General features: G+C 35.6%; 1 protein-coding gene and 1 long non-coding RNA gene across 9 annotated transcripts in view; one reads left to right on the top strand and one right to left on the bottom strand.

The window, feature by feature from the left end:
* The window catches only part of ZNF385B (zinc finger protein 385B), a 360,527-nt gene that overhangs the window by 142,539 nt on the left and 202,600 nt on the right, over window positions 1–15,388 (bottom strand). The window lies entirely within an intron of this gene.
* Window positions 890–15,388, top strand: part of LOC111738121 — a 33,113-nt gene continuing 18,614 nt past the window's right edge. Inside the window, exon 1 of the long non-coding RNA XR_002779708.1 lies at window positions 890–1,110. This is a non-coding gene — a long non-coding RNA (uncharacterized LOC111738121). The remainder of the gene's footprint in view (window positions 1,111–15,388) is intronic.

Genomic DNA, 15,388 nt, shown 5'->3' with positions numbered 1-15,388 from the left:
ATAAAAACCTACCATCTTCTTTTAGGGCACTGATAAAAATGTCAGGAAGACTTGCTTCATGCTAAATGTTACTACCCCCAATTTGACAAAATGATGTGTTTAGCCTCTCTGAATCTTACAGAAACTATAAAATTATACATAAGACTGAAACCACTGAATTTTCAGGATTTTTATCTCCTTCACTAAGGCAAAGCTGTAACTTTCTAGCTTCAAGTTACAGCTCATCAAGTGAGCCAACATTTGCTTATTAGAATCTATTTCCTTGTTTATCATAACATTAAATATGCTGAAATAAAATGAAAAAAATTAGCATGGTACTGAGCACTTACATAAATTAGTAACAGTCAAAGACCCATAGATAGGAATTAATCAGATCTAAAGATGTGCAACAATTAATAAAAATGTAACATGACAGCCCATCCCAGGAACATGTTGAAGGTCATCAAGATCAGATGCATCATCACCCTGACATCTTTCAGCCTAGTCTGGGCTGGTGAAACCAATAAGTCTATGGAGTGCCCTGGATTTATCGCCAAGGATATGCATATGAAATCCAACTTTTTGTAGCACATATTTTGTGGCATTTAATGACACTGGAAAATCCCAAAGAAAACCTTCCTGGAACAACTCAGAGTCACCAAAGTTAAAAATAAACTTTATTTTTTAAGTTTTGGCCAGTAGAGGGCATCCTCCCAGGAAGGTTTGAAAAAGTTATTTTGGTTCCAACTCTATATATTTTAGAATTTTTCAGGAGTTATTCATGTTCTTATTCTATGTTTCAAGAACCCTGTATCATTTTAATTACATATATAAGAGTAGGAATTTTTAATCAGAACTAGTTGGATAATCTTTCCATGTCTCCCCCTTGTAAAACTGCCACAACAGAGTGCGGTCTGGCATGATTCTTTGTAACTGGCATTGTCAATAAACAAGAGACAGAAAGAAGATGTGCCTGCACTCTGGAAGAGCAACAGCTGTAGAAAGGACCGATGTGGCTGGCAGAGCGCCTGGTGAAGAGAAATGCCTACACAGCTGGCACCTACAAAGGCCAGTTTATGCATTACCGTCATTACTGCAGCTTCCCTGGGAGCCTCAGAGGGCAAACACATGGTAAGTTCCCAAACATTTAGATTCATTTTCAGTTGTTCCATTTAAAATATAAGCCCCAACAACAGAATGAATTTAATATCAAAACTTAAAGTGTTGGCACTTGATATTAAGAAGTTGTGATGCACGAGGCTTAACTAGATGTTCAAACTGGTAATGGCTCTGGGTAGGTTTGAATTTCATCATTTGTTTTATTATTATTATTTTTTTTAATTTCATCATTTAAACTGGTACAGAAAATTAAGACTTGTTGGATTGTATTTTCTAGGGCGCCCTGAGACTTTAGCTTTAAAAATCATTCTAGAATTCAAGAATATCTGAAGGTTTGAAAGAGAATTTAGTGGACAGTTGTCTTTTATGAGGGTGCAGCAGAGGGGTGAGAAAAGGGTGCCCAGATTGTAAACTTTATGTCTCTAAGAGGAATTCATATCTTATTAGTCTTGGTGGCAGAGGCAAAGTTCACTCCTCAGTATAAGAGCCTATAATGGACTGAATGTTTATGCCCTTCAAAATTAATATATTGAAATCCTATAGCCCAATGTGATGGTATTAGGAGCGAGGCCTTTGGGTCCTCATAAATGAGATTAAAGCCCTTATAAGGGTCACAGGAGAGCTTGTTTTCTCTCCCTGTTCTTTAGCACATGAGGGTGCAAGGAGAAGCGGCAATTTGTAACAAAGGAGAGGGTCCTCACCAGAATTCTACTCTGCATTAGAATCCTACCCTGCTTGTACTTTGATCTCAGACTTCCAGCCTCCAGAGCTATGGGGGAGAAAATTATGTTGTTTATAAGCCACCCAGTCTATGGTATTTCTGTTATAACAGCACAAATGGACTAAGACAGAGCCCAACTGTCCAGATTCTTAGTTTCTCAGCCTTCCTTGAGGCTAAGACATGAGCACGTGACTTAGTCTAAGCCAGACATATCTCCTTCCTGCCCCCCACCAAATCTTGAAATATATCCAATCTCCAGGAGCAAAGGAGGCCAGCAGTGTGTCCAGAGGTGGAATGTAGGTCTGTTGACCAGTGTTTAGTGGCAGCATCAGCTCTGCTCTTACTAGGTAGTTTCCATGGTATGAATGTAGGATGTGTTTCTAGCTAAGTTTTGTGGCTAGCAAATAAACCTGATTATTAAAAAATAAATTTCAGTAAAAAATTTTATTTCCCAATACTGTTGTTTGTTAGACCTCCCCAAAATTAGACAACTTCTGTTTCCTTATAAATGGGCTTTCATATGCACTCATATTTTTAAAATAAAATGGAAGCCTGGTAGTTGTTTCTATGCTTTCCTGAAGATGACTTCTCCTTAGGTTCACTAGAACTAGCCCAAGGATCTTCTGTTTCATCATTTCTTCTTATTCTCCCCAATACTCATTTGTCTACTTTCCCCCCAAGTAAAACTTACCTGGTTATTCCTATATACTTTCCTTTATCCCTTTTTTCTAGGTATCTCCATTCTTCTTCTCCCCCCAACCTAATCTGAGGCCCCAGTCCAATACCCTCTGTCCTATCACCTGTGTTTAACTGTAGGCTTTTTATAGTGATTCCTCCCAGAGTTGTCCAGACCCTCCCTGTTTACCCATCTCTATTGGGATATTATACACTATGAACTTTCAAGTTGGAGAAGTGATTCTTCTACCATTGCATGAAATAGATGATTCATTAGTATCTGAACATTTTAATGATTCTGTTTGGTGCTTCAAATATTAGGTCCTCTGTCTTTCTAGCTCACTCCCAAATGGGTCCCAAAGCATATTCGCTTGACAATTTTTGTATGAAAAGTAATAGGACTCCTGATACACATGAAGCCTAAAAGAATAAGAATAGTACCACTAGACTAAGTGAAAGCTGGTAATTAGCAGTGATATAAAGAAAAAAAAACAAAGCAAAGTATAAGCAAAAATTATTCCCGAATATTTTGAAACTGCTCCTGGATGATGCTGTGGATGCAAGCCTTCAAAATATTTGTCACAGAATAGTCTATCTTTGTGTGGAGGGAGAATGACTCATCAGATAGTAACCTTGGTAAAGTTACCAGTTTTCACCAAAGAATATTGACCTGATCCCTTAATCATAACTTTTTCTAAAGTACACTCTCTATCTTCCTGTTTAGTTAAAAATCTGGTTGAAATAGGTGATATTTGGGGAGGACTGTTTAAATGATTTCTTCTAAATGTTCTAAGTAATATCTTTAGAACAAGCAAAAGATTTCCTTATTGGACCACAATTTTCTCTCTTCTCACAGATTTACTTTTGCTGGGATTTATCCTAAAAACTTCAGCCTTTATGGAGAAGCAGAATAGAAGTAAAATTCATTACCACAGCTTTTTCAGGAGTGTCATGTAGATATTTTCTAGTCCAGACACTGATTGTCTTCTGTATAACACATCATGTGACACATGTCTTTTCGTTATGTACTTGTGTATATAAAGAAGCATCTGCATTCCCTCAGGGTATCTTTTTCTCAATAATAATAATAATAATAATAATAATAATAATAATAATAATATAACTGACATACACTGTTTTTAACTCTGTCTACCAAGAAATTCAGATGTAAGAATGAGGCGTAAAGAAAGAGCTATGAAGAAACTTATTGCCTGATTACATTTTTCCTCTGATCTTACTTATCTTTATGATATTTAAGAGTGTATGTGTGGGTATGTATGTGTGTATATAAATATATATTTAGAAATGTGTATGTTTATGAACATATTATGGTTCTTTTTATTTATAATCCAGCCATTATTTTCTTATTTATTTGTGCCATAAGCTGCAATAAATCCTTTGTGGAAGAAGAATATGAATAAATATATAAACATATGAATAAATATGGCCAAATAGTATGTTAGGATGAACATAAGCCATTATTGCTATTAACATTAATGACTTAATAAACACATACTACTGTGTATGTGAGGTATGTGATGAGTAGGAAGATAAGAGAGCCGAAGGTAAAGCTCCTGACTACAAAAGTCTTGAAATATAATCGAGATAATAGGGCTGGTATATAAGAATATAAAAAATACACTATGTTATAATTCAGTATATACGCGCACACACACGCACACACATATATACATATATACACATATGTGTATATATGGACAAGCCAAATAGTAATATCCTTACTGCTTAAGAGAGAAATTACAAGACAAAAGGTGCATCTCCACAACCACATCTCCCCAAAACCATCCTCTCTTAATTGATCTCTGTGGTCCCCAGTGAGACCTAGGCAGACTCAAAGCTTCTTCCATCCTCATCTAAATCCAGGATGATTTTGTTTAGAACAATAACATTTCAGATTTCTTAATCTGGGTATCGCTTTGATACCTACCACAAAAGGGAAAGTTGTTTTCTTTTAATGGACTTTTTATTGTATATTTTAAAGCATCTTAAAAAAAATTATTTATTTTAATGTGATTCAGTGAGAAATAAATCTTACTTCACAACTTAGAATGTACACACACACATCTGAAACATACATTTCACAAAACACTATTGATCCTTCCTATGTGTGACACATTCTATTTTCTACTCTATTTTGTTCCATTTAATTTCTTAAAACATTCTTATTATGACTCATTAAATTAAATTTAGTATAAATAGCATTGTTTTAAGGAAACAGGAACTTCAAATTTCCAAGGGAGAAATGTTTTAGTTTTCTGAAGGAAAACTATTCTTTTAAAATCAAAGGCAACTGGGCCAACTTCAGATGCATGATACAGCATACTGCTTCTTATCTCATAAGTATTTGCTCAGAAATCCAAAATATGTAGAGTTATGATTCATGCAAGTCTCCCTCAGAGGGAAAAATACACTCTCCAAGTTGTATTCCAGTAGGAACACATCAACCCACACACATAAATCAAATTCAAAATGCCTTTAGTATTAGTATTTCCAGATTCTAAATATGGGCTTGACTTATAATTTAGCTTCTCTCTAGCCTTGGTTACAATGAACTTAAAAAAGATTTTTATATATGCATACAATTCAGTAATTATGAAAATTGCATCATTACTTACCTTAATCTTAGATTTCTACACAGAAAAATACATTGTTCAGGAAAAAAGGGGGAAAAAAAGTCTTACCTTAACTGATATGGTTAATTACCCAACTTAAACAAAAAATTTGGAAAGTAAAACATTACTATTATTAATAACTCTGCTCAAACAATAATCAAAACTGTGAATGGAAACATTTCCAATTTCCAACATAAGCCTTAATTTTATTCATGCCAGAAACATCTCAGCTGGGTCTTAACATTCCCTAGGAGAATATTAAGTAAGTTACAGGCTTTTTATCATGTCAACTCTAAGATAATACTTAATTCTTACTGTGTATTTGCAGTGCCAGGTCACATTGGACAGAAAACCCTATCTTTAACAGATAGTTCTGTTCTAGCCACAATCATATCGCATTAACTTCCCAGCATACCTATTAATATCCAACCAAATTAGAGCTTGGTGAGCTTCTGGCAGGTTTGTAACTGCGCTTGAAACCTGCAATTTTAACTAATTATAGAAATCCTGGGCAGGAAGCCCTCTGAAAAGATGATCAGCGTCATTCCTTTCTTTTGAAACTTTGAAACCACCCCAAACCAAGAGTTCTACTTCTCTTTTACCTTGAAGAAAAGATATTAGCACGAAGGATCACGAGCTGTGTAACTACACCATAGTAGGTCCATTATATATGTGACCTGACTTAATCCTTATATCTTAATATAGTGGGAATTATGATCTCCATGTTATAGAGGGGAAACTAAGGCTCAGAAGAACTAAGTAAGTTGATCAAGGACATGTTAGAGGTGGGATAAGGCCAAGAGTCTGACTGTAAAAAGTAATTATTCTCTGTTATCTCCCCCAGCAGTGGGCTGCAGCTGGCCATATGGGCTCACAAGAGCTAGTGGTACACAGCTCTTTCAAACTCAGTAATGTCACATCAGTAGGTTGAAATCGACCATGGTGGGAGTACTTATACTGTGCAAATGGGCAAGCATTACGAATCAGGGCTTTCTTCTTCAGAGAGAAATTTATCAGCACACCACTATCTACATACAACATTTGTTTTTGATATTTCACAAATGTCATGACTGGATGGTTCTATTGGTTAATTCTTTTTCATCTTCAAAAGTTAAATAATAACAAGAGTATATAGGACTAGTATCTTTCAGTATATACTCCTCCCATGTACTTCCTGTGTACCTTTGCCTACCATTAAGAAAATTTTCAATTATTTAAAAGTAGTTGTAATAATATGATAATCCCCATGTCTCCATCAACCAAATTTAATAATTATCAACATATTTCACTTACAATCCCCAAACACTTTTTTCTTCCCAGATAATTTTAAGCAAATCTCAGATATTAGATCATTTTATTTGTAAATATATCAGTTTGTATCTCAGAGATAAGCTCATTTTAAAACATTACACCATTATCACACTTTAAAATTATCAGCAATTCCTTAATGTTGTCTAAGACTCTGTCCATGTTCAACTTTCCCTACTTGCCTCAAAATTATCTTTTACAAAGTTGCTTTATTCAGATCAAGAACCCCACATATTACATTTAAATGTAATGTCTCTTAAATATTCATTTATCTTAATATGTTAATTAATTTAATTCCTTATAATCTTAACCCTTTTTATTTTCCTCTTGCCATTCATTTATAGAAGAAATTGAGCCATTGTCCCGCAGAACATCTTATATTTTGGATTTTGCTGGTTGGATTCCATGGTATCATATAACATATTCCTCTTCTGTATTTCTTGAAAGTTGGTACTTAGACCTAGAGGTTTGAATAGGTTCATGTTTTACTTTTTGGTGAATAGATTTCATGCTGGGATTGTGTACCTGCTACTGCTAACATTAGAAAGTATATAATATCCGTTGTCTTTATTTTTGTAATTAGCAGATTTTGGTGTTCCCAGCCTAATCCATCTCTTCCAAATACCCCCATTAACCTTTTACCAAATGGTTTGGGCAGCATTGATGATCATTTCCTAGGTTCATTATTTCAATAGGATCTGCAAAACAGTGATGGCTTAGTTCTTTCATTCCTTCTGCATTTATTGGCTGGAATTTTTTACAAAGCAGACATTTTTCTTATCAACTATTTTGTTAACCTCAATTATAATTTTTCCAGGAAGGCAGAATAAGTTTTTCTTTACCTTTACAACAAATTTTTAGAATGAGCTTATGCCTTGGAAGCCTTAAAAAGTGGTCAAAGAGGTTTTGGTTTTTACTTTTGCCTATCAGTATGCAATCATGAATTTTAATATATTTCATGTGTTTCAATAAATTTCAGTCATTTTTTTATTCATTCACATTGGTTCTTGTATCTTTTTGACATGACCCCAGTAGTTTTTGATAGCTCCTTTGGTTTATAGTATATTCCAGGCTCTTGTACATTCCCTTCCCCAGTTCTAGAAACAGACAGTTTTCTGAGGATCCTGATTTCTTGTTGTGGGAAGTGTTCTTCCCACCATTTAAAATGATTCTGTCTTTCTCAGGAATGATTCTCAACGAGAACACTCTGAGCACTCACAGGATACAGATGAGGTACAAAGAACTGGCAATCAGCTTCTGAAATTTTATTTCTTATCCCAACTCTAACATGTCCTTGATCAACATAATAGGATCTATTATGTTAAATGTATACAATATAATCTTTACCATAACCTAACTCATTATCGATTATGAATGAGTAACTAAATATAAGACTACACTGTACATACACTTCATATATTAGTAGAGGATTGGGCAGATTCAAATTTTGTGAGACCTGAAGTCTAAAAAATTGTGAGGAAGCTCTCTTTTTTCAGAAATGAATATAAAATTACAAATACAAAATTAGAAAAGAAAGTGAATATCTAGGTTGAGAAAAAATCACTACAAATGTAAATAAGCTTAAAATGCCATGAAAATCATAAAATATAAAAAATAACATATTTTCATTAATTTACTTCTACATTTTTGGGCTCCCTACTCTTTGATTACATTTCATATGATAATGATTTTGTGATATCATTCTGTAGAGAGATTAGAAAGATAATTCAGTCTTTCCTCTAGTATGGTTGACTAAACTGTCTAAATTTTCAAAAGTTGAAGTGCTTAAAAACTTGTGACTTAACACAGAAACATATTCTTATCTGTTGCATTACTATGATTTGTGTCTTACTCAGGAATTTTGATGAATTCTATTTTAAGCAAGTTCTATCAAAAGGGGGAAAATATATGATACACTTATAACTCTACACACTAATATATTATTTTGATAGGAGAGAGCTAGGAATCAATTAGAACTAAATCACCCAGTTACAAGTTTACATTTCTGGTGACTGAAAGAAATTTTACACATGTTCTGTACATCATTATATCTCCTGTGCTGCTTATATACTTCTAATTCCACTCAATGTGAGGAAAAGTGAGGTGGAGAAGAAGGAACCAGGGGTCTTAAACCACTGTGGTTAAAACACCTTATTTTTGCAAATATTACAAAAACATACCACCACCTGAACACACTGTTCAGACCCTCCCAGAGTCTTGGATGGGCCCAGGCAAGTGAGGGGCCATGAAGTTTAAGCTTCACTGGCTTCACATTAAGTCTTCATCTCAAGAGAATCGTCACCTTACTACTCAGCTTTTTCTCTCCCAACCGTTAATCAAAACATTTTAACTTTCTTTTGGGAATATTTCCAGTTCCTTAAACATGTATGTAGCTATCCTTTGACTCTTTGGCTCCGTCCTCAGGTGACCCCAGTCCAGTGCACACAGACAGAAGTCTGCGCTTTTCATGCTCATCACATATTCTTCACTAAAACCTCTACATGAATGCAAAAGCATCATACTTTTGCACTGTCTTGAAAGCAATCCCTATTTATAATAAAAGAGTAATAGTGTCAGATGTAATTTTTTTCTTATCCAAGCTCTTCACTGGTGGAATCAATAGTATATGAGTCTACAGTTAATAAGAAGCTGTTTGTGTTTTACAAATACAGGATTTCTGTATAAATATATCTAGCCACTCTCTTGGCAGTAACCCAAGAGTATTACAAGTGAAAACAACAAAGTCTTAGCAAATGATTTATAGCTGTTATTTTGGTTAGTACTACAGCATACTCACCAGCAAGAATAGGAACAATGTACTATTAGTTACAGTATGCTGTGCCTGTCGAGACTGGGAGTTGCCGGCAAGCATTTCAGGAAAATTTCCAGAGCTTTTATTAAATATAATGCAGACTTTCCTACCTACCTTTCAGCCTGGACATCTCTAGCAGATGCCTTGATGATTACAGCAGCAGTAATGCTCAGTATCCCGACGGACAGCCTGCCCTGGGACCAGCAGCAGCAATTGACTAGTGTTTTGCAGGAAGAATTTTTATTTTTCAGATACTTCAAAATAAAGACAAGGTCATTCCCAATGCCAGGATTTCTAGCTATGCTATAACTTTCCCTTGTGTATCCAAAGTACTCAGAGAAAAAAAATATGTATGAAAACAAAAAACAACAAAACCAACAAAAAACCGTTACTAAGAAAATAAGCCTTTGAATGTAGTATTAGGAACTAGATATCCAGAATGTACTGTTACAAATTTAACACCAGCATCAACATCTGCACCACCAAAAATTAGTAATATGCATTTTGCAATTACTATTCATCAGGCACTGAGCTAAGTGTCTTATATTAATCTTTGCAGTACACTGATTTCACACGAGGAGGACAAGACAGTGAAAAGATAATAAACTGGACCTGGTTGCAACCTGTAAGCATGGGGTAGACTGGGAACCAGGATTTGCCCTCAGGCAATCAAATACCAGAGACGATTTACTTCTGCTTTATACTGCCTTGCAGTATTAGTATGCTTGGAAAACCTTCTCTTGATCCTGAAGTTGGACTGGTAATACAAATTTAAATCTTTATTAGTACAGGGAGGAAAAATATTTATGCTTTCTCTCTGAATTTCTAAACAGATTTTAAATATGATGATCACACCGGATTTTGCATATAGTTAGTAATGTAACATTTAGATTTCTTAGCGTTTAAAAACAGCAGTTTTGCATATTCAAAAATAGATTAAATCAATGACATTGGAAAATAAATTCTTAAATCGAGTATATTGTTTTAAAAAAGTAAACCTAAACCTATATCAAGCTGATAAGAAAAAAAAGAATTAATACACATATAAGCTATTTTTTTACAAATATTCTGACTATAGAGAGACATATCTACTAAGGACATAAAGAATTATAGGAAATCTTGAATCTGACTCAATAATTTTGTTTTTGGTAGTGGTGCTGGTGTAGCAGATCTGAAACTATTTTGTGTGCATTGTTAAGACTGAAGAAATAAGTAAATATATTGATACTGTGTGGTATAAGGATTCTCATTTAAGAGCAGATAAATACAAATATGGAATAGGGGAATGAGAGAATGATGCTGGAATGAAATGGATGGTAGCAGCATAGCTGTATTATACAATATAGCTATAAGAGTACTATATAGATATAGGTGCATGTATGGGTAGATGTAGATGTGTACGTGTAGTCTATTATCCACTAAAAAGGCCTAGAAGCAATGACACTCCAGTAGCAAAGAGCAACCTTAAGTCCACATCTGGCTTTTAGAACTAGCCCTCCTGGGAAAGAAAAGCACGGGTTAAGCCTTAAGTATCTGGATGTGCCATAAAGAATATGCACAAACTGATGAGGACACATCAAAAAGAAGCAGAAGTTTACTCTGAAAGGCTCCCACTGTTCAAATTTGGCACAATTTGAGCATCAAATAGATAATGAGAATAGATTATAATAATATTGAATTGAAAGTGTAGTCATAAGTACATAGTGATACTAAAAAAAAAAATTAAGGGGAGAGGAAGGAGAAGGAAAAGCAGAGCAAAGCAACTAATAAATATAAAAGTAATCATAGAAATAGAAAACCAGAATTTTATAACCACATAGTAATCATAACCAATTCAAGTAATGATAATCAATGGCTACTAAAGCCACTAGGTAAAAAAAAGTCAGGTAATAGAATAATCACACAATCTCAAAGTATCACTGCCCTATCCATATGCAGATTATAACTGAATTAAAAAGGGAAAAATCATGCTGACACTACCTTTACCTTAACATCACCAGTAACAGAATACATTGGTTCCTATGTCTCCTGAGAAGGACATTGGGAAGGACACAGCATTACTTATGCAGATTCCATGCCAAAAATGCTTAACCTGAATCTGATCATGAGGAAACAGTCAAACAAATCCAAAATAAAGCACATTGTGCAAAACAACAAAACTAAACTTTTCAAACATATCAACATTATCTAGAATAGCAACACCACCAAAAAAAGCTGAAGACCAGTTTAGTTTAAAGAAGACTAAAGAGAGAAGACAACTAACAGAATTTATAATCTTGGCTTGGATCCCAGATTGAAAAAAGAAGAAAAGGACTATAATTATATTATTGAGACAATGGGAAAATATAAGTAGACTGTTATATAATAGTACTCTATCAGTACTGCTCTATCAGTACTCCCTGGCATTTTGCAGAGAGTGTTCTGGTTCTTAGAATATCCATGCTGAAGCATTTAGGGATGAAGTGTCTCGATGTCTGTAATAATTCTCAAATGCTTCAGCATGAGTACATACACATATATGTATATTAATGCTATATAAATGTATGAACATAAATATATGAAACAAATCAATATTCAATATACTTTAGAGAATAAGAGAGCTAATGCAAGTGTGGAAAAATTAATACTTAGTAAAGTTAGGTGAGGGGTGTATATGGGTGTTTCCTGTATTATTTTTGCAGTTTGATGTGGTTTAAAATTGATCAGAATAAAAAGTACAGTTGGAGATATGAATTTGAAAATAATGATCATCAAATTGCTAAGTGGGGAGATGATACTGCTAGAGAGATGATGGAAGTGTAGACAACCACCTGTCTGAAACAGCTTAGGATGAGCAGTGGTAGGGACCAAGTAAACTCAGAAGGTCCTATTTGGTATTATAAATGGTAAACCGAGAAAAAAATAGAAATAGGAAAAATTTTAAACAACATTTTAATGTTAGCTTGATTAGAATTTAAATTTTTAGGTTTTTTGTGAACAAAATGGTATGATGGCCACCACTTTAGGTCAAATTCACAGATTATTTGATCTAAAAATTCTCTAATTTCTAGTTTAAAAGTTATGAACACATTTCATTCCTCAAAAGATATATTTTCCCTTAACTTTTATTATAGCTCTATTAAACATGAACTTTCCTAAACTATCTTTGAATCTTTTTATTTTAGACATCTGTACCATTACTGTGGCAATGATTTAAATAATGTGACTAAAAGTGCTCTTTTTTATTTATTATATATATTTTTTACTCTTTAGAACTCTAAAGATTTTCTTTTGTGATCCTTTTCAGGGATTCGATGAACAAGTATGTTTGATCCTATTCATAGGTTACAAAATTTTCTAGTCTTCAATCACATTCCTTTGTTTCTCTAGCCTGAAAAGAATGACATTTTGATCTTTTTGATCAATGTAGCTATTGCCAATTTGATGTCAACTCACTTTTAATTGCTCTTCTTCAGTCTTCCCCATGAAGTCAGTTATATTTTTCTAGAGGCAAAACAACTGAAAGAGAACATGCTTCTCTGAATCTCTTTATACAGACTAAAGTACACTTACAGTTTCGTTTCTGTGACCTTGATGATGTCCGCCAGTTATTTATTTTTTTAGTGACAGATAACTAGTTTGTAACTGTAAGTTCAAGGGGCAAATTGTAGGGCCCTGGACTTGTGCCCCACCTTCCTGAAGGGATCCACATGGGTCTCGTGTAACTGTACTTACATACACACCTATGTGCATTTACCTCTCTGGGAAGATCAAAGGTTTTCACTTGGTTATTAAAGGGATCATAACCCCTGTAGGTTTAAAAACCACATTTGATCTAATCTATTCCTTCTGTTTCGTCCCACTAACTTAGCCTCATGTCAGCATCTTCCCCTGAATACTACAATGTTTTCTGGCCTGCTCTCCTGCCTTTGTCTCCCCCTTCTGTATTCCATCCTCCGCAATACTGCCAGAGTGATTTTTTAAAAACATAAACCAACAATCATATTCAAGTCTGTATTTTGTTACATACTTAACAGTATGTTGAGCACAAGAGGTGCTCATCAAATATCCACTAAATAAATGAATGGATAAACTTCTGCTAATAGTCTGAGCCCTCAGCCCAGGACACAAAAATACATCTCCCTGGCTTGCTCCTTGTGATACCCTAAGACTTTTGAGCCTATGGGTTTGGCACTGTATTAGATGTAATGAAATATATGCCAGTATATAGAATTAAAATCATAATCTTCAAGCACATTACAAAACATGCTCCTAGTTTAAATGTCACAGATAAACAGATTACAATCAGATTAGTAGGCATGTTGCTTTTGGCTGTGGAAGCCCAAGCCACTGGAGCAAGACATACCTTAACCCTCCAAAACAGCCGTGCCCCTTGTGCAAACAAAAAGGGCGCTGGAGGAGGGATTGTCTCCTGTCCCGAAGTGGGCAGGGACCAACTTCTTCCTCACAGATGGCTATGATCTACTGATGGGGCCCAAGTTTCTCAGTGGCTCCCGAGAATGCCATAATCATCACAGGGGAGGAACTATGGGTGACCCTTGATGTGGCAGGTAAGCCTGTTAATTTCCTGAATGATATGAAAACCACTAAGTCTGTCTTGACTGCTCACTCTGGACCTATTTCCTTGCTAGATGATAGGACTAGATGGAATCTCTAGGTTCTGAGCTTTTACTCAGCCTGTCTTTTGTCAGTGGCGAAATCATCTAGTGACTCATAAATTCTTGATTATGTCCAAGTGTCCCACTCTATTGCTGGGAAGAAACCTAGTCTTGGCTTTAGGGGTTACGTTAGGCCTTGCAGAATCCCAGAGTTCATTCCTAGCCCTCCTAATACTTCCTGCTCAAGAAGCCCCCTCAGTAACACCCCAGGACATATTAAACAATATTAATCCTGAGGTCTGAGATCAGGGAATCCCAGAAAGAGACCCTAAGGTAGATCCCATTAAGATTCATCTAAAAGATCTCCTGTCCTATCCCCTGTCCTATCCCCAAAATAGACAGTATCCCATCGGGGTTGAAGCCTGCAAGGGACTCCAACTTCTAATATAAAAATATATAACTCATGGACTTTTAGTAACCTATTAATGCATTGTAATATACTCATCTTCCCAGCTTTAAAGCCCAATGGAGAATACCATTCAGTCCAGGCCTTAAGAATTACCTGTGAGGCTAATATACCTACCCACCCACTAGTCCCCAATCCCTACTCAATCTTAACACAGGTGCCAGGGGACTTCAGCCGGTTTTCTGTACTGGGCTCAAAGATGCATTCTTGTTTCCCCTTACACCCAGACTCCCAATACCTATTTTCTTTCTTTATTCCGGCCCTGGTCTTCCTCTTCACTTGTGCTCTACCTGGAACCTCCATAAATCACTGTTTTGTTTATAATCACACTCAGCTGTAACCATAATTTTAGTTCCTTTTTTTATTCTTCTCCCTAATGTCCTTTTTCTCTCTCCATATTGCCTGGAGAATGGAACGAAAACACTCTAGTTAAGCTCCCATGTGTCTTAGCAAGAACAGAAAACCTCACTAATTGCTGGATCTGCCACCATCAGCCCTTATTGGGCCCCACCAGACTAAAGCTGTTCCTCTTAGAACCCCAAAGGATGTAACTATTAGCAAAGGCCTCTCGTTACAGCTTGACCATTAGCTGCTACCATAATTTCTCTGTCTACTTACAACCGAATATCCTAGCCAAACAAGATGGGGCCTGTGCAGTCATTAACAAGAACTGCTGCACTTACATAAACAATAGTGGGAAAATAGAGAAAATAGAGCAAAACTATACCAATAGGCAAAAGGGTTACGTGCCTTCAGAAAGGAAAGCCTCTCAAGCCAAGGACATCTGGTCAGTCTCCAAAACTGCCTTTCCTAAGTTGGTTCCTCCAGCTCCTTGGCCCTTACTTATGCTATTATTCCTTCTCATCTTCAACCCTTGTTTGTTTAATCTCCTTGTGAAGTTTGTCTCTTCTAGAATACAGAAGTTTTACCTCCAGATGGTCATCCACCAAGGATTCCAACCCAACACTTCTGGAGATACCAAACCACAACAGCAACCACTCGACCAAGTGGCCTGGTCCTTTTATTCTCTTGTGGCTACCCCTTCCACTACTCCCTAAACCTGCCACAGCCCCTCTG

This window comes from Pteropus vampyrus, unplaced genomic scaffold, assembly GCF_000151845.1.
Source record: "Pteropus vampyrus isolate Shadow unplaced genomic scaffold, Pvam_2.0 Scaffold2, whole genome shotgun sequence".
Lineage (NCBI taxonomy): Eukaryota > Metazoa > Chordata > Mammalia > Chiroptera > Pteropodidae > Pteropus > Pteropus vampyrus.
The sequence above is the reverse complement of the archived record's forward strand: the minus strand, read 5'-3'. Positions and strand labels throughout refer to the sequence as shown.